At 37.5% G+C, this 26,884-nt stretch overlaps 1 long non-coding RNA gene across 1 annotated transcript; it reads left to right on the top strand.

Annotated features, from left to right (window-relative positions):
- Nucleotides 1-1,709: 1,709 nt before the first annotated feature.
- On the top strand, nucleotides 1,710-10,712 carry LOC143685800 (uncharacterized). Its single transcript, XR_013176739.1, has 4 exons — nucleotides 1,710-2,010; nucleotides 4,808-4,950; nucleotides 10,423-10,507; nucleotides 10,609-10,712. It is a non-coding gene; the product is annotated as an uncharacterized LOC143685800 (long non-coding RNA).
- Nucleotides 10,713-26,884: the final 16,172 nt, after the last annotated feature.

The raw sequence follows: 26,884 nt of genomic DNA, 5'->3' as shown, positions 1-26,884 counted from the left end.
ATGCCCTGAATCACCCATACCTTGCTCTATTTGACCCTTAACACTAATCAATGTATAACAGACAATATAATTTACCAATAAATTGTTAGTCTTTCTACATTTGGAAAATGTTTCTGCTTTGTTCACTGATGTATTCTCAACTCCTAGAATGTACAGCAAGGGGAAGTGTATGACACATATTTATTTAGTGAGTTAATTCTTTGTATTGCTTTCTATAAACTATAAGTGTTTGGAAGATTTTGGAGAAAGAAGAGACAAGTGTTGAGCACAAGAGTCAAAGACTTTCGCAATTTGAACATATACAATTCATGAGTCATAATGTGGTTGAGATCAGACAGGAAGAAAAACACCCACATTGGAACAAGGGAATGGAGAACAGACAGAATATAAAAGAGACCCTTCTCCCTTCAGAATCACCCACAGTTTCTAAATGGTCACGCATTACCACTTCGGTGTAAAATAATGATCTCTTCATTTTTAGGCTGCTAAGATTCCAAGTCTTATCATTTTTTTCCCCCAAATTTCCTTTCCTTCCTAAGGTCCTCTTCCCATGATAAGTCAAGCACTTCTAGTTGTCCACCCACTTCTAGGTTTTCTCCTTCTCCAATAGCATCTGACCATTTACGTAGGCATATGACCTCCTGAAATAAAAGCTACAATTACTTTGTCCCTTGAAACCAGGTACAACCAACTAAGTTCTGGCCAATGGAATATAAGGGAAATTGTGTGTGCAAGCTCTAGGAGTCATCATTAAAGATGGGTGCATGCTCTTCTGCTTGCATTTTCATCCCCATGCTGTCTGGAACACAAAGTGATGGCTGGGGCATGAGCAGCCATTTTGAACACAAGGTAGTTGCCAATTGTGAAAAATAGCAGATGACACAATAGAAAATGCTTGGGTCCCTGATAATTGAGACGCTTCCAATCCAGCTATAGGCTGTCCACCTGTAACCGTACAGGAACAAGAAACAAACCTATATGTTGTTTAAATCACTAATAATGGGGTCTTCCGATATTAACCATCAAACTTAATATGAAAACAGAAGGAAGTCATATTTACTATCACTAAAAAGAATAGTTATTTTAAAGATGAACCTCTTCTCTCTGAAGTTATATAAAAACATTAAATAACCAGTAAGACATAGCTATCAACCATACAGAACAAACTCAGACTTTGAAGGTAGAACTAGGTCGCCCAACCACCACCACCCATCCCCCGCTGTACCAGTCATTAACCTTTTAGTTGCCAGATCTTGAAAAGTCCAGGGTGGAAGTTGCCAGTGTTTGGCATGGATGTGAAGCTGTTAAGAAACTTGGAAAAATAGCTCTTTTTCAACCAATATGTAGTTTTTTCAATATTTTAACTACTAGAATGACTGTAGAACTCCCTCTTCTTGTGATAACAGTGCTTTATCAGTAAAGTAGGGATTACTTGCTTCTACCTTTACTCTGTATGATTCTGTTAGAAATAATTCCACCCCAGGATTCTGGGACAAATACATAAACCTACACAAAATTTATCAGAAACCCCATTACCGAATTGATCTCAAGGTCAGTAAATTAAAAATTCAGAATATTTGTCACCACTATTGAGGAAACAAGACCTATATCCATCAGAATCTGTTGGTATAGTGATGTGAACTTGCAGTTGCTGAAGTCACAAGTGGAATGTAAGAATGAATTCAGTGTGACATGGATAAAGTCAATGAAAGAGTGCTATTCAGTGGTGAGATTTTGAGCACCAGTAATGTCTTCTGATCAATGAATTCAGCCATATGTAAAACCAAGGGCTGCCTATGGGCTTTTTAATATTACAAAACAATTCACTCTCCCTTTCTTCTTAAACGAGCTTGGATTCATTTTCTCCCACCTAAAAGACTATAGACTAACTGACTTCAACCTGATACCATGAGCAAGAATTTCAACAGTCAGATGCATCTAGACAGAGCATTCTACGTAGAGAACAGAATAGATGCAGGCACAGAAAAGTGGGCCTGTGTTTGGGCAGAGGTACGTAATCATGTAGATAACTGGTAGCTGTTGAAAGCTAAATAGAGACAGGAAAAATTACAGATAGTAAGGGTTAAAAAATCACTGAACTAGTCAGTGAAGAGGTGAGGATGCGCTATGAATTAAAGAAGTGGGAAGGAAGAAGCATGGATTAGAGTCACCATAAAGGCCAGATAGAACCAGTCAGCCACTTTAGAAAAGCCAGAATTGGAAATGGAGTTATCCAGAAAGGATTTATGGAAGGTCTTATTATCTAATGGGGGAAATCTGTGAACACCGCACAGAAAACCTACAAGTATCATAATTGAAATTTGGATATTTACAAAGGCAATTTTTAAATAGATTTGAAATGTCCCTCATCAACATCTATCTGAAAAATACACACAACTGATAATCTTATTTTATTTATTTATTTTTTTACATGGGCAGGCACCGGGCATCGAACCTGGGTCCTCTGGCATGGCAGGCAAGCATTCTTGCCTGCTGAGCCACCATGGCCTGCCCTGATAGTCTTATTTTTAATGTAAAGGAATGCTTACACATAACTAACCTTTGAAATATTTTTGAAATCTCTTTTTCAGAAGACTAAAAAATATTGAAACTAGAATATGATTTTTATATTGAGAGTGACTACAGAATGGATTTGAGAAACATTTGACCAAAATATGCAAAATTCAGCTCTCTTTTCTGTACAACTGTATTTCTGTGGAAATTATTTGAGAGCTATTTAACCTTTTCAAAGGTTGACTTAAGTCTTTCACTGCCTAGGCTCATTCATGCGTTAATTCTTAGGGGTTACAAATGGCATTTCCAGAATCAGAACATCTAGATTTAGAGCAATAACTTTGGGTAATCCACTTAATGTTAGATTTTCCTATCTTTGAAAAAGGAATAATATTAGTACCAATCCCAGTAAGGTTTGTGCTGTTTATACAAATGAATCTATGGAGGCCAACCAAAACAGTGCATAGAACATTGTAAGCATTCAATACATGTAAACAAATTATTTCTTTATCCATTCAAAAATGTTGGGTGCAGATTATAACCCATGAGTTTGCTAAATGCTGGAGATACAAGTGCTAGCAAGGCAGATACAGTTTCTATCCCTATGGAGCACACAATGAATCTCACAGGCAGCACAATTAAATGATTATAATACTATATGATAAATGTTCTGAAGGGAAGAGTGCATCATGCTATGAACTTAGCAAGAACACTGAAACCAGCTGGGTAGGGTATTGTCAAGAAGTATGCTAGAAAAGCTTCCCAAAAGATGATACATTTAAGTTTTAATTGATAACTACCTGTTGGCTGGAAAAAGGACAAAAATGGAAATATTAAAGCAAAGAAGAATAGCAGACGAGGTAAGAGAGAGCACAACACATTTAAAGAACCAAGCGATGCCCCTTAGTATACTGATAGTTCTGGGCAGTGGTAATAGAGTGAGCTATAGTGATAAGCAGAAGCCATGCCAGAAAATTATGCCAAGGGATTTTAGCTCTATCCTAAGGAAACAGTGGGGATATGCCTTAAACCAAAAGTGGGTTACTAAATCAGTCTTATAGAAGACTAATCAGTCTTTTATAAATAGCATTTCATACTTACAAGCAGAAAACAGGTGAAAGGGAATTGGAAAGGAAGTAATTAAAAATTGTATGGAACAAAATGAAAATTCACTGAACAGAGAGAAGACAAAAAGACAAGGAGAAAAAAAAGGAAGATTGTTCTAGATGGCCCAACATCTGACTCAGAGGAGTCAGAGAAGAAAAGGGATGAAAAATAGAGAAAAATTAATGAAAAGTGGTAAGGGTTTTATGCAGAATTGAAGAGCAGGAGTTTCTAGATTAAAAGACATCACCTTGTGTTCAGCATTCTAACTTAAAGTAAATAGATCCACATCAAAATGTCTCATAATAAAAACTCAGAACACTGAGAATAAAGAAAGTATCTTAAAACTTTTTGAACACATATAAGAAGTCACATACAAAAGATCATGAATGAGGTTACTGGGAGCAAAAATACAGCAGAAATATGTCTACAAAATTCTGAAAAATAATCCAAAAATATTATAATCATCCTAGCCAAATCATCAGGAGGTGTAACAGTAGAATCATGTTATTTTCAGACCTGCCAACTCTCAAAAATATTACCTGCCATATATCATTTTCCAGGAAGCTCCTGGCATCATACTCCTAGGCAGTAATCCATAAAAGAGGAATATGTAGGATTTATGAAATAGGGAAAAGTGAAGAGAACTCCCAGGAAGATGGTGAAAAGGAGCCTTAGGGAGAGAGCTGCTATAGCAAGTCTAACGAATAACTTATGTGAATTGAGAGAGCAGGATGGAGATACCAAGAAAGACACACACACACAAACAAACACACACACACACACACACACACACACACACACACCCTTCAAAGTGATAGATTACCCAACGTTGAAGCATATGAGAGAAGTTTTATAGTTCTCCAGAAATCTTAAAGCTGAGTAAGTGATAGATACATGGAACAAAATACAAAGAAAAACAAAGTAGGGTCTACTGTTTACTGTTAGGAGAGTATAATAATGTACAAAACAGAAATAAAAGCAATCTTAAAGTATTCTGCGTCTCAGTTGTAAGCAAAATACGCTTAGTCATAGAACACTAAATATTAATTTAACCAAAAATGTTAATATAACTATCCTGGGAGCAGGAAGGAGGGGGGAGAGGATGTGAGTGTGGGTATATGTGGGTGTTGGGGGCGAGGGGGGGGGATGTGATGAGGAATAAGTACAAAAGTTAATTTCCCAACAGCTTGAGAGGAAAGTGGAAACGGAAATAGAAGCTGTGAAATTTAAAAATCAGAAATATACATATCAACATTTTCTTTAGAAATATGAAGATAAATACCAAAAGAGACAGCTAAAGGAGTGGTTTCATCTAAGGAAGAATTAAAGGTGAGGATGAGCGAAGCGAGAAATAACTGTTTCTCTTCATGGAGTCTTTGAATAGTGTTTAATTTAGTTTTACCTTTTCATCGTGAACTGGGCAAAAACTGCATAAAACATATGTGGCCAGCTGAATAATCATTATAAAGCAAATCTCTATGTAACCACTAATCAGGTCAAAAGGTAAAACATCGCCACCCCCCAGAAACATCTCTGTGCACTGAGCCAAGCCTTCCTCCCAACCCTCAGAGGTAATACTGCCCTGACTTTAGTGATAATAATTTTTTGCATTTGCTTATATTTTATTGCCTATGTATGCATATCTCCTCAATGATATGCTTTAGCTTTCATGGTTTTGAATTTAACTTTTCAACTGTGTATAAAGTTTACTTAAATGAAATTTAAATTTTGAAGGTGATATTTTAGTCATGCAAGTATAAAAACCAGATTTTTAACCCTCTACTATAAAGAATTATTGGATATACCTACTTTCCTAAATTAATATTTTCAAAAGATAAAGGTATTTATACTCATTTCTCCCAGATGCTTATAAATATCCCTTTACCTTGGATCTGTAAGAAATACTAATGCATGTATATAAGGAGTACTTATACTTCTACACCATTAGTGACTAGGGGTGTTTTTAATTTCACTTATTAAAATAGATATTATGATGCAATTTTCATGCAATTTTATTGAGATGTAGTCACAAACCTTGGAATCCATCCAAAGTATACAATCAATGGCTCACAGTATCATCATATAGCTGTGAATTAATAATCACCATCAATTTTAGAACATTTTCATTACTCCAAAAACTAAAATAAAATATGTCTTTATTTTATTACGTATCTCCCATACACTTGGTAAAGGGAGTGTCAGTCACTAGGTCAAGAATCAAGGCTATTGGATTACAGTTCAACAATTTCCAGTCTTTCCTTCTAGGTATTTGAATACACAAGGAACTAAAAAGGACAGTGACCCTAATGGGGCCTACATCAAATGGCCAAAGAACTCCTCATATTAGGGACAAAGCCATTAAAAAGACTTTGTCAGAGGAAGTCCTTATAACACATAAGAATAACCTCCAGATTGATCTCTCAATTCTATTTGAAATCTCTTAGGCAATGAAACTTTGTTTCGTTTCATTTCATTTCCCCTCCCCCCCATTTGATCCGGAACACTTTCTCAATCTCAATCTCACAATGCCAGGGACCAGGTTCATACCTGGAAGTCATGATCTGCACTGCCAGGGAAATTTACACCCCTGGGAGTCATGTCCCACATAGAGGGGAGGGCAGTGAGTTCACCTGTCAACTTGGCTTAGAGAAAGAGGCCACATCTCAGCCACTAAAGAGGTTCTCTGGGGGTGACTCTTAGGCATATTAATAGGTAGGCTTAGCTTCTCCTTTGCAGGAATAAGTTTCATAAGGGCAAGCCCCAAGTTTGAAGGCATGGCTTATTGAATTGGGAGTCCCTAATGCTTGAGAGAATATTAGGAATTCTCGAAGTGGGGAAGTTCAATATTTCCACATTTCACCCCCAGTCCCCCAAGGGGATTTTACGAATACTTTTTATTTTCTACCCAAGATACTCTGGGATGGATCAGGGTACAATATTAATATATACACGATAACAAGATCTCATTTCATATTCTAGGTTCCATGTAATTATGTTGTTTAAACAAACTGACCATACAGGTTAAATTAGATCATGTGCTACAGAAAATACAAAGTTTGTACCAAGTAAACATCTCTTCCTTTGCTCCCACACAGAAGTTGAAGTTTTAAAATACAGTCACTGTCATCCTTCACCTTGTGTTCTGATTTACCTTGGTCCTAACAAAGGTCATCTCATTCATATCTCTAACTAAGTCTGGTGTCTTTTCCAGCATAATTAACAGCTGCTGTATGGTGTCATACAGACTTTCAGAGCTACAGGACTCTAACTCTGAGTCGCAGGTGTCGCATAGCCACACAGAGTTCCAGGGAGTGACTAGGTTACACACAAAGAGCTCAACATGTCAGAATTTAGAAATAACAGGTAAAACTCAGGAATAGATGTGACTGCTATAAGAGCTTGCAATCTAGGGACCTTTCCAATAAGCCTTATTGAACGTTCTGTCCTCCTTAACCATCACCAAATCGCCCAATCTCTGCTCATATTCTGTCCCCTGATAGCCCATGCTCTCAAATTCAGTTCTTAGAGTTTGCTCATTATAGTTAGTTCATATTAGTGAAGCCTTACAATATTTGCCCTTTTGTTTCTGGCTTATTTCCCTCAACATTCTGTCCTCAAGGTTCATTCACCTAGTTGCATGCCGCACTGCTTCATTCCTTCCTGTAGCCCCTCAGTATTCCATTGTATGCACACACCACAGCTGGCCTTCCATACATTAGTAAAATGCAATTCTAACAGTAATTTCAATAAGCCATAGAGGAATAGGAGGAAAGAAAAGCTGTAGGATCAGAAGGAAAAGTAATGGCCAGGACCAGACACTTAAAAAAAATTAACATTTAGGCCAATACCACAAATCTGGTATTTTTCAACAGTGGTTTCTGCTCTGGGTGTAAATCAGAGATGCCTTTGGAGGTTACAAAACAATCCCAGCAAATGCCATCCTCCTCACCAGGGATGGTAAATCAGAAAATCAGAATATCAGAGATGGGAAGATGACAACAATATTAACAAACTCTTCAGACCTTCTTGATCCTGATATATGCGTTCCTTATTCTGATATACCACCCAAACCAGAAGCATCTTGTTAACAAATCTCACTCTACCCTGGTCTCCTTTTCCTACCTTCCTCCACTTTCTGGACTCCTTGACTTTAAATTGAAAGGTCTTAGCTTCAGACTTGTTGATGGCTGCACGCTCCAGTTCTAACTTGGTCTACCTGCACTGGGCTGTCATGGGAGAGCATGATAAAGAGAACCGCCTCGCCACTTCCCCACCTACCAAAATGTATTCATTGGAACTTATTCTGGGATGTGGAACAAAATGTAACAGGATGTAGCCGTGCCATTAGTGGATGCCTGAGATGGAGAGAAGGAGCCAGTTTGGCTGCACGGAGCATTGCGTCCTCCCTCTGTTGCTAGGGAGGGGACTTCTTCTAGTGGTCAGAGTAGCCGGTTGGAAGCCGTGACTCACAGAGCCTGGTGCTGATTCCACTTTGACTCAGTTTACGACCATGAGCAAGTTCCTTTACCTTTCTGTGCCTCACTGACCCTGTTTTGTCTTGTTCTTCCAGTCTTCTTGAGATTTCAGACATTTGTGTTTTTTGAGTGTTTGAACCCTTCCAGAGAGCCATTTCAGAAGGAATATTGGTTCAAGAGCTCAAGAGAACTAGCCAATCATGGTACTTGAAAATGGAGGTATTAAGTTACTATTAACCTGTTTGCTTGCTAGTTTTTCTTTCCTTTGTCCACTCTGAGATCTATCACGCTTACTTCACCCATCAGGGCTCTGAAGGCTGCTTGGTGATTTTGGCTAAGGCTTATTGTTGACAAGCGCACCTACACAACAAGGCTTATTGTTGACAAGCGCACCTACACAACAAGGCTTACTGTTGACAAGTGCACCTACACAACAAGGCTTATTGTTGACAAGCACACCTACACAACAAGGCTTATTGTTGACAAGCACACCTGCACAACACTCACAAACCTCTGTGACTTCTCACCACTGATCCAAAAAAGATCAAGCTGGAATTCAAGTTCTTCCACAATTACACCCCAATTCACCTTCCCTCTCTTCTATCCTCCGTTCCTGTACACATATTATATGACACAAATGATCTAATCTCCTACTTATTTCTCAAATGAGTATTGCCCCTTGAGGGCAAAGACTCTGCTTTCTTCAATTTCATACCTGGATCAAGCACAGTGTTTCATGTACTGTCATTGTTTGATAGATGTCAGGTAAGTGAATAAATGAATGAATGAGGGAATAAATGGATGGATTTTGTTCCCTCCACCCAAAACGTCTTTTAAAAATAAACACTGCCCGTGTTTTATAGCCCAGCTCAAATGACACATCCTACCAAGCCTTCCTTGACTCTCCCTGTGGGAACTGGCTTTCCCTCCTTCCTTACACTCTATCTGCTCTGATGACATAAGTCTATGCATTATATCTACTTATGAGTACCTTGGCTCCCATACTAGAGTACTCTTAAGGAAAAAGCAAAATGTTTTTCTACTCTTTACTTGGCACTCTACTTGGCAACTCATGAGCATTTAATAATTATTTCAAAAATCAAATGTGTGGGGATGTTTGCATGTACCACACATCAGAAGTAGTATATCCCCTTGTTTACAATTGTTTTTCATTTCTTTGTAGCTCCTGTAATTTGGGAGCTCTGAGGTTTAAACTCAGCAGCTTCTTTTTTCTGTCAAATAACAAAGTCCTTGAGAGTCCCAATTGCAACTTGAGATTCTGCAATCTAGGTACAAGAATTTTTCAAGGCAAGGGCATGGATTAAGTAATCCAATCAACACGTACTATGAAAACTTGTTACACTTTTGGAATCTTATGTTGCTTGGCATTTTTGTTTTCTCATTAGTCATAACAGTAAGAAAAGTATATTCCTCACAGGAATACATATTGTATGTTAGATTCCTAGAATATACAATATTCATCTTTTGACAATTTCTACTTGATAATTGTTGGGACCTAAGTCTCCCTAACTAATCTAGTTCTCAAAATCATAGACCTGGAAAGGAACTTAGAGGTTATATACTCTGATCCTTTCATATAACCAAGGAGTGAATGAGGTCCCGGAATAGAAATTGGCTTGCACCAAACTGAATAAGAAATCCCAGTGAAGGATCTCATTCTTGTGGATAAACAAACCAAAACAAACCACAAGATTCATCAGCTTCCTGCTTCCTAATGACATGCCCATGATCTTTTTGTCTTTTCTTTTTTCTCCTCCTGTTTTCTTAATTTGGGGAATTAAAGTAAGTCTTGATTGCAGCAGTGACCCTAACGGAGCCTACATCAAATGGTCAAAGAACTCCTCATATTAGGGACAAAGCCATTCAAAAGCCTTTGTCAGAGGAAGTGAGGGAGCATATTGCAGCTCCAGCTGAAAAGCTGGGCAGTAAATGAGAAAAGCAACAGTGTAAGTTCTGACGTTCTTGGAAAGCTCACAGTATCTCCGGCCAGATTTGCATCCTTTGGAACTCCACAAGGGAATTCCCAGAAGACACATATTTTCTTTCCTTGACAAATATCTCAAATTAAAGGGCAACAAAAGAAAATGGTTAAAACACCAAGGGTGTGATATTTTGAAAGATTTAACTCGGTCCTCACCTCTTTTGAGCTGAATAGTTCACAGCTCTCTATTGGGAGAACATTTGTCGATCAATTTGTATCTCATTACGGCTGCAAGGGCGCAGCTAGCAGAGTCATCTATTTATCTGAGGTTTAGTGGATGAAATAGATGGATGTTCTCCCCACCCCGTTCATTTTTTTTTATAGTTCCAGCTATCTTTTACTGCTCCCCATGGTGGAAGATCTCCACAAGGGAAGTCCAGTAGAGAAGGTCAAAGCCCCTGGTGTTGAGGTAATGTTCACATTTATCGTGTCCAGGAAAGATAAAGAAGCTTACAGGCAATTCATACAGACGATTGAAGATAACCAAATGATATGCCTTCTACCTTCCAGGATGATGGCATTGGGAGAGAGTAACCTAAGGATAAGCAAGCAGCATTAATAATCTGACTTACTGCTATAATATACTTCTTATTTCAAATGAAGTTATTACATCTTAAATAATAAAATTCTTAAAAAGCACTTTAGTGTCTGCAATGAGTCCTTTTGCCTGCATTAACAAGAACAATTACACATTTCATTTAAGCTTGCATTTTATTTCCATCGTTCCTAGTCTGAGAAGATATTATGCTGAATCTGAATGCTAACATGCTTTTTGAATGCACATTTGAACAATTTTAGAAAGGTACAGATATTTAAAATGGGATACATTTTATAAATAATTTGATGGAGCTGATATCAGCAAATACAAGTGAGGTATTAAAGTTAGGAAGAGATCATTTGTCCTAAGGATCATTTTTTTTTTTTAACTTCCAAGAGATGAGGCCAGCATTGCCTTAATACCAAAGTCATATAAAGATATTGCAAAAAATAAAATTACTATATTGTTGATGGATATAAGTTCAATAATTCTCAACAAATTGAGAATTATTCACTATACATATTGTGGGTCCATTTACCATTTTCATAGGTTTTTTATTCAACCTTTATTTCTCATTCCCAATCCTAATTAATGTAATTGTATTAAAATGGGGCTAATACTGACCATTCCATTCTCCAATGAAAATGTTCAATAAGCACCACTCTCTCAGCTCCCCACCTACTGCACCCCTACCAAAAATAAAAAAAATAGCAATGATGCAAATCAGGCCAGTCTGCGCTAGTAATGATTATTTTGGCAAACACATTATATGGCAGACACTGGTCTACTCTACAATATCATTCTATTGTGAACAGAGATTAGGGTACCGATTATGAGACACGTGAAAGCCAAATGTCTTATCCAAGGTTGTCAAGCTATTAAGTGGCAGAGGTAGGACATGAATCCAGGCTTCAAGACTCATCCATGCTCCTCGCACTCTGCAATCTCTCAAGGAGAATTAGGTTCCCAGTGCTCAAAACAAAGCTCAAACACTTTGTATATTAGAGATCAGAATTCCTTCTAAGACATTGACAATTTATGTAAGAAGCCACGTAATATTGGACCATATAAACTAGATCTGTGAGTATTTTATAGACTTATTCTTGACAGGACTGTTCAATGCTTGCTTGAAAGATGCTATATCACATTGGAAATGATGCTTAATGACAGAGAAATTATGGTCCAGAAAAAAGAGAAACCCTATATTTGTAAGGAAATATTACATGGTATACAAGCAAATGGTGACAATTCCCTAATAATGCCGTGGGTGTTATTATTGTTTTCCTCAAAACAATAATGTTTATAATTCATCCTTTGGTAATCACAAGTCCAATTGTTGTTTCCCCAAGAAAACGCATTTCTATAACACATGCTTTCTAACAACTAGACCATGATAATTTTAGCACAAGGAGAATTCCGAAAACGGTAGTTTGGATCAAATCCTATGATATCTTCTATATACTGAAAGGTTCAAATATTATACTATTTTAAATGATAATAAATCAACCCAGATTGAGACGAATATTTATTTTATTTGGAATTAACAATAATAAAACCAAATATTGCCTTCTGCAATATTCAGAGTGGAATTTAATGGAAATAAAATGATTCTGTGAAGTTTGATTTTCTACTTAATACATTGTCATATTTTTGGAACCAAGGTCTCGCTAAGATTACATTACTTGAAAAGTTGAAATAACTGCATTCAAGTGTAAATCAGACTATTTTTCCTGGAGCTAATAACACAATCGTGGCCTAGTTTTACCTCTGTAGCCTATAAAAAAAATGCACTTAGGCACAGTCTGCTTAAATTAAGGAAAGAGAAAAGGAATTTCTTCTTTCTGCCTAAATTTGAAGACATACTCACTTTCAATAAGAAAGACAGGACTTCTACACGTTGGAAATTTCCTTCAAAACAAGGGGCAAACGTTTCTGCATCAACTGCTTTCTTCATTTATACCAAGTGAAGAAATTTAAACACAGAAGAGTTTTTTTTTTGCCAAATGAACAGCTGTACTTAAACACAGTAAAGTTTTTTTTTTTCTTTTTTTTTTTTTTTTGCCAATGAGCAGCTCTACCTCTTCACAATATCCTTTACAAGTAAAGGATAAATATATTTGTTTCTCCACTTCAATTTTTCATGGAAACCTTTTAAAAGCCAAACCTGTGGGCAGCTACTGCTAAAGAAAAGAGGTAACTCCCTCTGGTGTTCACCAGCCCCCATGTAACAGAAACCATTTATTTTGCAACTTACCGAGACACTGCATTCGGCCAAATTGAGCCAAAAGACAGACCTCAAACTGGAGTCTCTGCTCAGCTCCTGAAACAACATACCTGGGCTATATTTGGAAATTTCTGGGTAGACAAAACAATGTGTACTTGGAGGGGAGGGTGGACGGAGGAGTGCAGCAGCATTATCTGGTTTCACTGTCTATATTAACTGAAAAATTGCCCATTATTTTCTTTGCAGCATAGTGCCCAAGGCCAGCGTATTTACTTTCAGAGAAATGAAGAATTGAGGATAATTCAGCTCCCCGATGACTTTTTTCCTCCTCCATCTCCACTCCAGCTTTTTTGTGTGTTTAACTGCCCAAATGGAGGTAACCTTATTGAGAGCTAGGCCTAGGTGTTAAATTGAATTTCTCTACCTCATTTATTATATAACTCTGCCCCCCTTTCAGGGCACTATCAAAGGCACACAGCCAGGGTGTGAGTGTGTACGCACGCGCGTGTGTGCGGGACTGGAATGGGGGTGGCGTGAAACACCCTGGGAGGGAAACGAACGCCTTGATCGATAACAGCAATGAGTTTGACAGCAAACAAACTGATTTGCTGTGATTAGATAAATGTGGTGGGTTTTGGGTTCCATGTAAATGAATTCCTGGGTCTTACAACTCACATATTTCTCAGATGTGGGCCTTTCTACTCATCCCATGTCTAAAGTTCTAGAACAAACAGCAACGTTAGTAATTTTGGATATAGCAGGGATCTTTGCCCTGGTGTCTAGCTTTTTCCCCCAGTCCGTTCATCTTCTCTCAATGCTGCCAGGGTGTTCTCTTCAAACCCAGCTCTGACCATGCCTTCCTTCTGCCTGAAAACTCTCCAGGGCCATTCTGTCACCCACAGGAAAACCCCAGACTCTCCATGACCCTGCCTCTCCATGACCCTACAATCTGCTCTTCTCTGTTTTTCACTGCTTCTTGAGTCATGCCAAAGCTCTTATCAATGTCCCAATATCTGTCCTGATATGCCATTGTCTTCATGGCATATATGCTCTCTGCTTCTGCTGAAATTCTACTCTTTCAATTCTATTTATTACAACACATTTATTTCCCTTCTCCTCCTTAAATACCTTTTAAAACTCTGCTCAGTCATTAATCACCAGCTCCCCCAGGAAATATGCTCTGACCTTGCATTGGAGCCCACTGTCCCTCACCAGTGTTCCCATAATTTAACATAACATCAAACCCATCAGATTGAAACTACTAAATGATGTGAGTGTGTATGTGCAGTTTCGACCTGAAGTCAAAGTGTGTGTGTGTGTGTTTTGTATGTGTACATCACCGCTATTTAATATTGTTTTTTTCATGAAGGAGATATTTCCAAGGACCTAATGCTTATATCCCCAAGACCTAGCAACTGGAATATCAAAGGCGTTGGAGGAATGTGTGTAAGGAAGTTTTTGTGCCAGGGAGATCCCATTAACCCCTTTACACTTGCTGGATATTTCTCTAGCTTAATAAACATTTTATGTCAGCTATCCCTGCAGGGACCACTTAAAGTTTACTTTTGCTCTAGGCTAAAAACAATATGTTTGAGGAAAAACAATAACGTGACTTCCACCCTTGCAATTTTCTTTTGGTTACATTTTATAGTTTCCAGATCTTTTTGAATGACTGAAACAGCCACTGGATAATCGTAGAGTTTTGTATAAAATTTTGCTGCAAGGGGCTTATGTATGTTAGACTAAAAGCAGAATGGAAGCTAACATTCACAGCAGGAAGAACAATTATCAAATTCATGAGTCAGTTCGACTACAGTTGAAGTACGTGTCTCTTAAATAGTACCTTCCAGGAAAAAAATCTTGTTATGATTCTGATTCTAATTGACTCTTGAAGGATGATCATTTATTATTTTAAGTAAGACCTTATGCCTTGAAGGTAGTTTAAGACATAAAAATGCTGACTTAGCCTAGTTCCCTGCTGTGAAAGGCAAAATGTGTGAAATTCAAACATGAGGTCACCATTTTCTCCCAAGCACAATAACTTGTATGAAAGCAAACAGATAAAATTAATCTTGGCAGCATAATAATAAATAAGATCATAATTGACTTGCTTTCTCCAGATGCTGACATGAGCTTCAGTGTAGCCTGTGATTGTAACATATATGTGCCTCTTAGCTGGGGTTTCAGAGGTGTCGTGTAGTCAATCATTTGAATAAACCTAAGGTCTGCTTGATGCCAGACACTTTTCTAGGTGTTTAGGAAATATAAATGGAAGATGTAGGCTGGGACGTGGAAGATCTCACATTTTAATGGGAAAGATGAATTATTAACTCACTAATGGAAGTGCACAAGATATTATTATAAAGCAGAAGGGGCCAATCATATTATGCCTGAGAGTGTCAGAAGGTACCCTGGAGAAGAGGCTTCTGCATTTGAACCTTGTAGAAAGGAATCAAACAGAGAATATGGAAGGAGGTACCAGAAAGAATCAACAGGAAGGCTGTCAGAACGTGGCATATTCAAGAAGCTTCGATTAATTTATTTAATTAATTTATTATTTTTACATGGGCAGGCACCGGGAATTGAACCCGGGTCCTCTGGCATGGCAGGAGAGCATTCTTGCCTGCTGAGCCACCGTGGCCCGCTCTCCAATTAATTTAGCATGGCTGGAATGTCAGATGTTTTCTAGGTCAGGAGGATGAGAGGAGGCCATAGAAGCAGACAGTTGCGGGGTGACAGAGGATTCTGTGTGTTAGGTCTGCCTGTGTCAGTTTTATCACGTGTGCTAAGGAACAACAGAAGGATGGCCCATAAGAAAATAACAGGATCAGATTTGTATTTTAGAACAGTGGCATTGGGTGATATCTTAAATGAGATTTATATTAAAGACAGAAGGCAACTTCATTATTCTGGGAAAAGAACAACAGGAATCTGAAATAAAATGTTGATGCAGATAAGGGAATAGAGTCATACCTATTCATAGGCATTTAGAAGTAGAAGCCACAGAACTTAGGGCACCCTGGTGTCTGAAGAGATGATAATGAGAGGAGATAGTGCAGGCTCGTTAGCTTAGATTTGGTGGATGGCAATGCTATTTCCTCAAACCTGGGAATAAAGGAGGAAGCACTAAATTTGAAAAGGTAGGGGCCGTAAGAAGGGGTGATATTTAGATATCTCCCATTTGGCTGACTTTGGAGGTTTCCATGAGCTATGTCCCATAGATAGAACAGATCCACAGTTTGAAGCTCTGGACGAGAATGTGGGCATAGAAGTGCAGTGGATGCCATGGTGGGAGAATCACTCTAGAAAGGCAAGTAGAAGCAAACAGGAGACTGTACCTACATAAGCAAGGTAAAAGAACAAAAAGCTCAAAGTTGTCAAATTCTGAAAAGGGCTCAGATGTCAGAAGGGAAGAAAAGTATTCATTTGATTATACAGTGGTCATTGAATTGAAAAGGGCAATTCTAACACAGATGTCCTGGACGAACACAGGGTAAAGTTATTGATAAATGATTTGGAGGTGAGGAATTGATTGCAAAGGGTGACTATGCTTTCAAGATGCCATGATGTGAGGGAAACAAGATTAGAAGGTCAATGTGCTGGTTTGAAAGGATTATGCGTCCCAGAAAAGCCATGCTTTAATCCTCATCCATTTTGTGGAGGCAGCTGTTTCTTTTAATCCTAGTTCAGCACCATTGGTTGGAAACTTCATTAGATTATCTCCACAGAGAAGTAGCACCCCCAATTGTGGGTATAAACCTTTGATTAGAGGGAGATGTGACCCTACCCATTCCAAATGGGCCTTGATTAGTTTAGTGGAGTCCTTGAAAAGAGGAAACATTTTGAAGAGAGCTGGAGAGTCACAAGAAACACGAGACCCCACTCATTCAGAAACCTTTGGAGATGAAGAAAGAAAATGCCCCTAGGGGAGCTTCATGAAACAAGAAGCCTGGAGAGAAAGCTAGCCGACATTATCATGTTTGCCATGTGACTTTCCAGTTGAGAGAGAAACCCTGAATGTCATCAGCCTACTGGAACCAAGGTATCTTTCTCTGATGCCTTAGATTGGACATTTTTATAGACTTACTTTAACTGGAACATTTTCATGGCCTTAGAACTGTAAACGCGCAACTTAATAAACTCCCCACTTTAAAAGCCATTCTGTTTCTGGTATATCACATTCTGGCAGTTTGCAAACTAGACCAGTCACATGTTTTGCTGCTGTTTGAAGACATAATTACACAATGAAGAGAAATAAGCCTGTCGAAAGAAAGAGAACCTATGGGCCAGGTCCTTGAGAGTCTACATACAGAGTACAGAAAGAAGAAGAAATTAATTTTTGTCTGATATAAAACTGGAAAGTGGGGATGCCAGCACATTTTTAAGTAGAGGACGAAAACAATGGATGCCCCCTGTACCTGATGTCTTCTATTTCTTCTGTGAAGTAGGAGAAACCATCTACTGAGAGCAGGGTGGAGACAGAAAGACTGATAGAGATGTGCATTATTTGGAGGGATCACTGCTAAACAAAGGGGCGTGGCATAGGCACAAACAAAGCTTTGAATTCCTGACTTATTTTTCAGCCCTCCTTTCTCTCTTCCTCACTCATCTTCCCTTTCCTTCTCCTGTGTTCTTTATAGAGGCAAACAAACAAACTCTTTCTGGTTCCTTACATAGAACATGTCAGCCCTTCCAAGATATTTTACCATGGCTGGTGTTTCAGTTTGCTAAAGTTGCTAAAATGCAATATACCAGGACTGGGTTGGCTTTTACAGTGGGGATTTATTAACTTGCAAATTTATAGTTCTGGGGCTGTGAAAATGTCCAAATCAAGGCATCTAGAGGTGATGCTTTCTCCAAAGACCAGCTACCAATGACTGGGGACTCTGCCCTAACATGGCAAGGCACATGGCCAATGTCTGTTGGTCCTTCTCTCCCAGTTTCATTGCTTTCAGCTTCAGACTGCTTTTATGTTGGCTTCTCTGGCTTTTCCTCAGTTTCTCTGATTTCTCTATTTCTCTCTCCATATTTCATCCCTTTTACATAGGACTCCAGCAAAAGGGGGCATGCTTCAACTGAATTAACCTAATCAAAAGGTCCCATGCACAATAGGTCTATACCCGCAGGGATGGATTAGCTTTAAGAACACAGTCTTTCCTGGAGTCCATTCAGCTTCAAACTGCAGTTGGCATATCCAGTGAGCTGTCGAGAGCTTTGAGAACATGAAAACATGTAAAGACTTGCCCTGCTAAATTCTTAGACACAGGCCACCATTTCCTTCCCTGATTTATTTGGTGGAGGGAGCGGATGGTATGGAGGTGAAGGAACTTGCAATGATTTTTTTCCCTTTGAAGATACATAGGAAATATTTTTAAAGGAGACATTGATCCCATTCGGCTGCCATTATTATCTTATTTTTAAATTGTATGCAAAGAATCCATAAAAAGATTACTTAAGCATTGTCTTAAATGTGAAATGTACTTGTGTAAGGATTGATTTATATGAGAAATATGAGACACATTTAGGAAATCATACAACAGAAATTTATCTTTTACTGATTGTGTCTGACCAGGTGAGTATCTAGAGCCAATGTCCATTCTTCTTTCATTTTGGAATGATTTTTTTTTTTTAATGATTTCATTAAAATATTCTGATCCTGAGAGCAAAATAAATTTATCAATAATAATATGTCATAAATCTGTAGTAAATATACTATAATAAATTTTAGTTAAATATCAAGTGCAATGAAACTAAACCATGAAATATTACTCCTGGTTTTGAGGGGGAGGGGTCAAGGACAGACAGACAGTGATGATACATGGATTTTGCTTTAATAAGCTCACAGATTCTATGTAAATTACAGTTTTATAAATTGCAACAAATGTCTTCGTAAGAAGAACTTGGTTACTTTAAAAGTTCATTACTTTGAATCTCTTTTTAAATGGATAATTCTTATATGCAATTTTGAGTATTTATTTATTTATTTTATTTTATTTTTGGGTGCATGGGCCCAGAATCGAACCTAGTCGACATGGCTAACGAGCATTCTATCACCGAACCACCTGTGTATCTTGCAATTTAGATTTATCTCTTGAAATATGTATTGCTTGGAATGGTTTATAACTTATTGGGAAACAGAGGGTTAAGTGTGACTATTTGTTCAATTATGTTTCAAGTGCAAGACAATCTGTATAAATGACTGATATAGAAGTTTTGACAGTTCCTCAAATAGAAAGCAAAGGATAAAGTGAAGACAAATAAACATGCAAAACCGTTAATATCAGATACACAGCAGGATGTGAAAAGCTAGAATTTTGACCTCCATCTTCTCATATTTTCTGGCTTTGAACCCTTGACACAGCTTTTATCAGGATCTCAAAATTGAGCTCAAAATTTAAACTCTCTCTCTGATTCTCCGTTGCCTCCCCAAAAGAGAGAACAAATATACTGAGACCTCTTTGGTGTATCGTTTTCCAGCTAGAACTAGTAAATGTTTTAACTTCAGTGCAACATTAACTTTTTTCCTCCATAAATTACCCTTAAAGTATGCCACACTCTGTTGGCCATTCACATCCAAGAAACACCTCTTGTAGAGGAGTCAGTTTCAGCAAAGCTGCCAAACTGGGGAGACAGGGGCACCATTGAATGCTTTCAATGCCTCATGCTCTCTGCTTTCTCCCTGCAAACAAGAGGAAATATAGTCTTGGAGAGGCAGTGTAAAAAAATCCAGAAGATCCAGGGACAGAGCTCATTGACCAGATAAATGGAAGCACTGAAACTTCCAGGAAATACAAGAATAAGTGATTCCCCGTAAGACAACATTGGCAAATGATGGATAAGGGAATGAGAGATGTGTCAAAAGAAAATTATTCTTTCGGTATCCCACATTGTCCTAAAATTAGGAAACTTGGCTTCGAATTCCAGTTGAGCCTTCAAATATTTATGTGACCCTAGGTACTTGACTTCTTCACGTCTCATTTTCTCTATCTCTACAATGAATAAATCGTGTTAAATGACCTCTAGTTTTCTTCAAGCTCCATTATTTAGATTGCATAAATTCTGAAAATGTTGAAACATATTTTCAAATGTCATTGAATATTTTTCTAGTCATTTGCAAAAAAGCTGTGCATTAAATATGATTTGAGCAGTTTCTGAAGATACTTATTTTTTTATTTTGTAGTAATCTGAGCTTAATTTAAAGGAGAAAAAAGAAACTATTTTCATATATTGATGAACAAGGGGAAAAAATGTAAAACTTACACCATAACAAAGGAAAAAAAAAAAACAACCAGAAATTATATGAACTATGCTCCTGATTTTCTAGTTATACATAAAGAAGATAAGATTTCACTCAATAAATGCATAAATATATATACTGCATCCCATATTATGGCTAATTGAATTTGAAACAGAAAGGGGAGATAGATCAGATAACAAAAGTATAAGAAAGGGAACAGAAAAAAAGTGGGAAGGAGAAGTAAGTATTGATGAAAATGAAGAGGGGGAGAGAAAAAACAAAATGGGACTGTAAAGGGGAAGTGGACAAAATAGAGAAGTTTTTCTTACCCTTTCCTCAATATTCTGTTCATTATATTATATTTTCTTTTGGTGGTTTTAACCTGCCCTATAATTTTACCTAGCTGTTTATTCATATATTTCAAAATGTGTATCATTTGAGCTGTAACAATAGAATTGAGACCAAAGTCATCCCATTAACCAGATAAAATTTAAAACCTAAGACCATACATGAACCAGAGTCTGGTAAATTTTCAGACTCTTTATCTGTAGGGTCTATATACAGGGTTGCATTTTCTTCTAGATCCCTCCATGTAAGTGATGCTAAATGTCACTATAAATACTGAATTACTATTATATTTTCTTCCCATGCCCTGCTCTTTTGAATACCTGCAAACCCAAACAAATAACACTGGCATGTCCTCAGAGCCTGGCTGTCAATGATCTCGAATGAACATACACAGTCTTGGAGTTGCTTAGTAAAGTTTAGAGGAGAGGACTGAGAAGAGGAAAGAAGCAGTCTAACTTTTCCTCTTAGTCTATTGACTTTGCCTCTGATATATGCACAAATCAGCATTTGTACATAATCTAAGGACTCCATCATCATTTGCTTTGCTTACTGGGCTTCAAAATAGAAAACTGTAAATTGCACCTTCCCACATACTGGTGGTGTTTGAGTTAAATTAAATAAAGAGGAAGACCCTGGGAGAATTATTTCATGACTGATGTAATGTTAAGGAGAACTATTTTAATTAAATGGATTATGGAGAATATATAGTATCCATATATATGCATACATATACACATAATACACACATTATTTCACTATTCTTCATTGTGTTATTTTCTCTCAAATAAAAGATTGGACCCTCCAGGAGCCTCCTCGCAATGCATATTTATGTGCCATCGCTTCAGTCAAAATAAAAAAGGGTCTGAGGCTTGGAGAACCTAAGGACATAAGAATATCCTTGTTTCCTGTTTCTTCCAAGAGTTTTATGACACCTAAAATTAAGGTCTTAATCTTAGAGCAAATAACCACAGCTGATTTTTGAGACCTAACCAGTTTGGATTTAGCTGTATAACTATATCTACGTATCTACATCTATATATCTATCTAACATTATTTTAGCAATAAGTATTATGTTGGAATTTATCCTAAAACTGTGCCCGATTTCATACCAAACAATTCCTTAGCTATTAAACCAGTAGAGTAGAATGATAATCCCAGGCTATCATGGTAAGTAATTCAAGAAGACCTTTTCTTTTCCACTACAAAATCATTATTTATACTTCAAGATCCAGGCTGTATTAAAACTTCTCCAATTCTTCTTGATGAGTTAGTACTTTCTTTTTCTGACTATCCTGAGGGCTGTAAATGCACCTTTCCAAACAGAATATGTCACCTTGTACTTTAACTATTTAATATCTGCCTCCTCTATCAACCCTATATAATCCTTGAAGGCAAAATCTCTTATAAATCTTGATATGTCCAGAACTAGTCACTTGCCTAAGACTTAAAATTTTTCACCAAAAAATATAATAAAAAATACACAAGCATCAAAATTTGCACCTTTTTTTCCCTACAATATATAAATAACCATTTTCTCACCGCCACCATCATCATCAATATTACCAGCTTGAAAACTCGTAATGATATTAGCCAATATTTATTGAGCTTGACTATTTGCTAACAACTATCTTTAGTGTCTTCCTGATCTTTTCTGTTCTCTGCTTTGCCCTGCTCTGTGCCCTGAGATTTTTTAAAATATATTTTTATTGAGAAATCTTCACCCACATACACTCCATATGTGGTGCAAAATCTGTGGCTCACAATATCATCACATAGTTGTCTATTCATCACCATGATCATTTTTAGAACATTTGCATCACTTCAGAAAAAGGTATAAAAAGGAAAAAGAAAAAAACTCATGTATCCCGTATCCCTTACCCCTCCTTCTCATTGACCACTAGTATTTCCATCTACCCAATTTATTTTACCCTTTGTCCCCCTTATTATTTATCCCTCTTTTTTTACTCATCTGTCCATACCCTGGATAAAGGAGCATCAGACACAAGGTTTTCACAATCACACAGTCACTCTGTAAACATTATATTGTTATGTAATCGTCTTCAGGAAACAAGGTTGCTGGAACACAGCTCAACAGTTTCAGGTACTTCCCTCCAGCCACTCCAATGCACCATAAACTAAAAAAGGGTATTTGTATAATGCATAAGAATAACCTCCAGGATGACCTCTCAACTCCATTTGAAATCTCTCAGCCACTGAAAAGCTATTTTGTCTCATTTATCTCCTCCTTTGGTCAAGAATGTGCCTGGGATTTTGACCTTTGTAGATGGCATCACCAAGTACCCTTCCCTTTGCTGATTGACTCTGTTGGCTTCAGTCAATGGCAGTCACAGGCAAGAGATTGTGGGTGGAAGAGAATAAGATCAGGTGGGTCTTTTCCTATTCCTCCCTGTGCACACACAGGTCTCCAGCAGGGCTACTTTCCTCTGTGATGAGTGTCCCCACTAGCCTGGCCTCTTACCCATGGTCCCAGTTGTTCCAGGTCTTACTGGACTCTGAACTCCATTTTCTTGTGCCCTAGGAGAGGCAATGGCACTCCACAGTTGCCAGTCTCTGCATAATCCACTAACCTTTAGGTAGCCTTGGCTCTCCCTTCACCTCTGTAAGTAGTCCTTTCTTTAAAACGTCTTCATTTGAACCACCTATGAATTCAATTTCCTAACAAATTAAACCATAAAGAACAATGAATAAATATAAGCTGTGCATGATAATAAATTTAAATGATATTAATTATACATGCTTATGTAATATGTGTATTTATTTGTTGGTTGGTTTGTTTATTTGTTTAGCTGTATAAGGAATATGCTATTAGGCCCATCATCCATTTCTAGTAAAAAAAAATTGATAAAATATTAATTTTCCCAAAGTTACTCCAGGGCATATTTGGCAAAGTCAGGTGTTATAACCTATATATGTTTTTTTCCCTGGGGATTTTCAGTCCCCACCTCCTCGCCCATGAGCAAATCCTATGCTCACTAATGTTTGTACTAGTTCCTCCGGTTTGCTTCCTAGCTTCGATCCTATCCCAACCCAATTACCATGTTAGTCCCTAGAAGACAAAAAAGTCTTACTTTTCCAACAACTTTCAGGCTTTCTGGGCTTAGCTAATTATGCTATCATTGATTAGAAGCTAGGTTACATATTATCAATGACAATGAACTATTAGTGTTTTTGTTCTTCTTTTTTTTTTTTAATAGAAATTTAGTAAACTTAATCTTTGCCTCTAATCCAGCCAAGCAGGTCTGACTGTAGAGTTGGAGCTTTGTTTTGTTTTGTTTTGTTTTGCTTTTCAGCTGCTCCTCCTTGCTTAGAGCACATGGTTTAGCATTTATTTTTCCTCTCAGTGGGAACACTCTGAGCTGTGGGTGGCCTCTCTTGAAACCTCCTGTTTAAAATGAAGCTAAGAAGGAAGCACGGTGCTTTCTGGATGAAAAAGAGAACATCTGTTCTCCTCCGTAGAGAATAAAAATATAGAGAGGGTGAACCAAGGGAAAGTTCATTTGTCCTCTATACCTCCCCCACTCACCAAATCCAGTTTTCCACCATCTAATGGCCCAGGGCATTCAGGGAGACAGATGCTTTACCTTAAATCACGGGCTCTTCCTGTCAGACTAAGACACGTCGACATGGCATCATCAATTATTGGTCAGTAAAATTGTGTTTCTTTACTGCTCATGATTTCCTTTCGTTTGGTGATCTGCCTTTCCGTCTAACCTCTTTTCTCTGAGACAGATGAGTCCCTCTTCTGTGCAAATTTAATCCTTCTTGCTGTGCTCTGCCCACATTTCTCCTCAAACCTCTGTCCTGTTGTTTATCTTCAATCTCTCAACAATAACCCTTCCCTCCATTTCCTTTTTCTAATCATAAAAAATGTAAATATGTCACTAAGATGTAAAACCAATAAAAGAAATATGCTTATAACTCTTCCCACCTACTGCTGTATGTCTCTCCTTTCTACCCAAACAAAACTTTCTGAGTGATGTTTAACCAGTCACTCTCTTCACTGATTCACTGCCTGTCCCAGCCGTCCAGCCTAACTCTAGCAGCTCCAGGAAATGGTGCCCATAAAATTCTGAGTGTACTCCTTGTCACAAGACCTAATCCATGCTTTTGAGGTCTATCGTAATATGACTTAGCAGGATTTCACACTCTTGATCCCCTCTCTATTGAATTTCAAGCCACCCTTGTCTCATGCCATCGCTTATGGTCTTTCTCAAAACCTCTTTGGTCATTCTTAGTCTTTTTTGTCAGCAAATCGTCCCCTACCAATCTGTTCAATGATAACAACTCTTAAGATATATATATTTTTTTAGCTCAATTGAGTTTCCTGCCCTACAGAACTCTGTGCTCAACAAATCATAACGTTCCATCTAGAAAACATGCACCTTCTCATACCTTCATCTCTCAATAAATGGTACTATTGAGTATTCAGCTGTACAAAATAGAAACCTGTGAATTTTGTTAAGCCCCTTCTTTCCCTAGCCTAATTATCCAAATTATACTTAGGTTAACTATTGTGTACATTAAATGCTCTGCAATCCATCCCTCACTATCCATCTCAAGTGTTTCTGCTTTAAGTTCAGGTTCAGACATCTCTTGGATAAATCAGTGAAATATTCTAAGTGTTCTCCCTAGCTTCCTTTTCTGTCCCTCCAGTTCACTGACCATGCTGGAACTGCTGCAGTGTTTCCAAAATCCGCATGTGCCTTTGACATAAACTGAGAATGCCTTGGCATAAAATCCGTCAGAGTCTTCCATCTTTTGCTTCAGCTCACAGAAGCAGCTGCCACCATATACCCTATAAATCTTGCTTGTTAAACGACCTACAGATGCCCACACATGCTTGTTCTCCCATCATCTGGCCTTTCTACTTCGTTTCCTCTGTTGAGATTGTCCTTTCTCTGCCTTACTCTCTTCTTCCTGTTCAGAGCCTTTAGCAGTCTTTAAGGTAAACATTTAAAGCTTGCCCGTGGCTTTCCCTGATGATCACAGGTAATGGGTTAGCTTCTCTTCTTTGAGTTCTTAAAACACTTCGTATCTCTTCTCTGACATCATGTGCACATCGTAGAGGGAGTTCTGATGTCCCTGGCTAGTTGTCCTGCTAGGGTGTTCATTCTTTTAGCTCTGCATAATCAAATATTTTATCTGTCTTCCAAAAGTTCAGACCATGACTTGTAGTTTCCAAATTGTGGTGGTAGAAATAAATTAAGTGATCTTTTACTTTTATTTTTAATTTTATTCTTTTTTTTCCCCAAGTAATGAAAATGTTCAAAACTCGATTGTAATGATGAACATGCAGCTATATGATGATATTCTGAGTCATTTATGGTACATTTGGATGATTATATGATATGCAGATATATAATATATAGCAATAAAATTGCATTAAAAAAAGATCATACTTTTAAAAAAAAGAAGTAAATTGAGTTATATTATGACTGGTTTGTGTGGTCATACAGGAACAAGTTCTGACTAGATTTGACCACTCATACTGGTGCCTCTTTGAACTCTTCATGAGAGTAATAAGGTTTTTGAGAATTTCAAGGAAGAGATATTTTTCTGTTTTCACAGCAAGGCCCAGAGAATTTATAAAGAATAGTTAAGCATTTATATAACCTCCCTCCAAAACAGGGGGCTTTAATTTTACCCTCTTGGAACAAATTAATCCTCATTCTGACTCTTCCATAAGTGAACATTTTTACTTTAAAAGAACACCACATTTCAGCCGCTGAGAATGCAGCAATACAATAAATGTCTTTAATTCTGTTGCTCTGAAGCAATACAGTCCAGAACATTTCAATGCCGAAAAGCAAACTAAGCCTTAGATAGGGAATGCAATGATCTGTAGATCTACTTTAATATTGACATCTTAAAAATATTAAGATTTTTGATCCATGATCATCAGAGGTTTATCCATTTACTTAGGTCTTTTAAGAATTTATTTCAACAATGTTATATAGCTTTCAAAGTATAAAATAAATTGTCAGATTTTCCTGAGTGTTTTATTCTTTTTGGTGCTATTTTTAATGGAATTTTTAAAATTTCATCTTAGACATTTCATTGCTAGTCTATAAAAATACAACTAATTTTTGCATATAGATCTTGTACTCTTGTAACCTTGCTGAACTCATTTACTGGTTCTAATATTTTTGTAGTGGATTTCTATATAAAATATTTTCTACATATAAGCCCATGTCAGCTGAAAATATAGGCAGTTTTACTTTTCCTTTTCCGATATGGATGCATTTTATGTCTTTTTCGGTTTGATTGCCCAGGCTAGAATTTTCAGCATAATGTTGAATAGATGAGAGAAAGTATTCTTTTTTTTTTTTTTTCATCATTGAGTAGGATGTTAGCTTTGGTTTTTTCGTAGATACCCTTAATTGGGGCTGAGGAAATCATCTTCAATTCCTAGACCATT

Source organism: Tamandua tetradactyla, chromosome 6 (assembly GCF_023851605.1).
Source record: "Tamandua tetradactyla isolate mTamTet1 chromosome 6, mTamTet1.pri, whole genome shotgun sequence".
NCBI lineage: Eukaryota > Metazoa > Chordata > Mammalia > Pilosa > Myrmecophagidae > Tamandua > Tamandua tetradactyla.
This window is presented reverse-complemented; position numbering and strand designations above follow the sequence as displayed.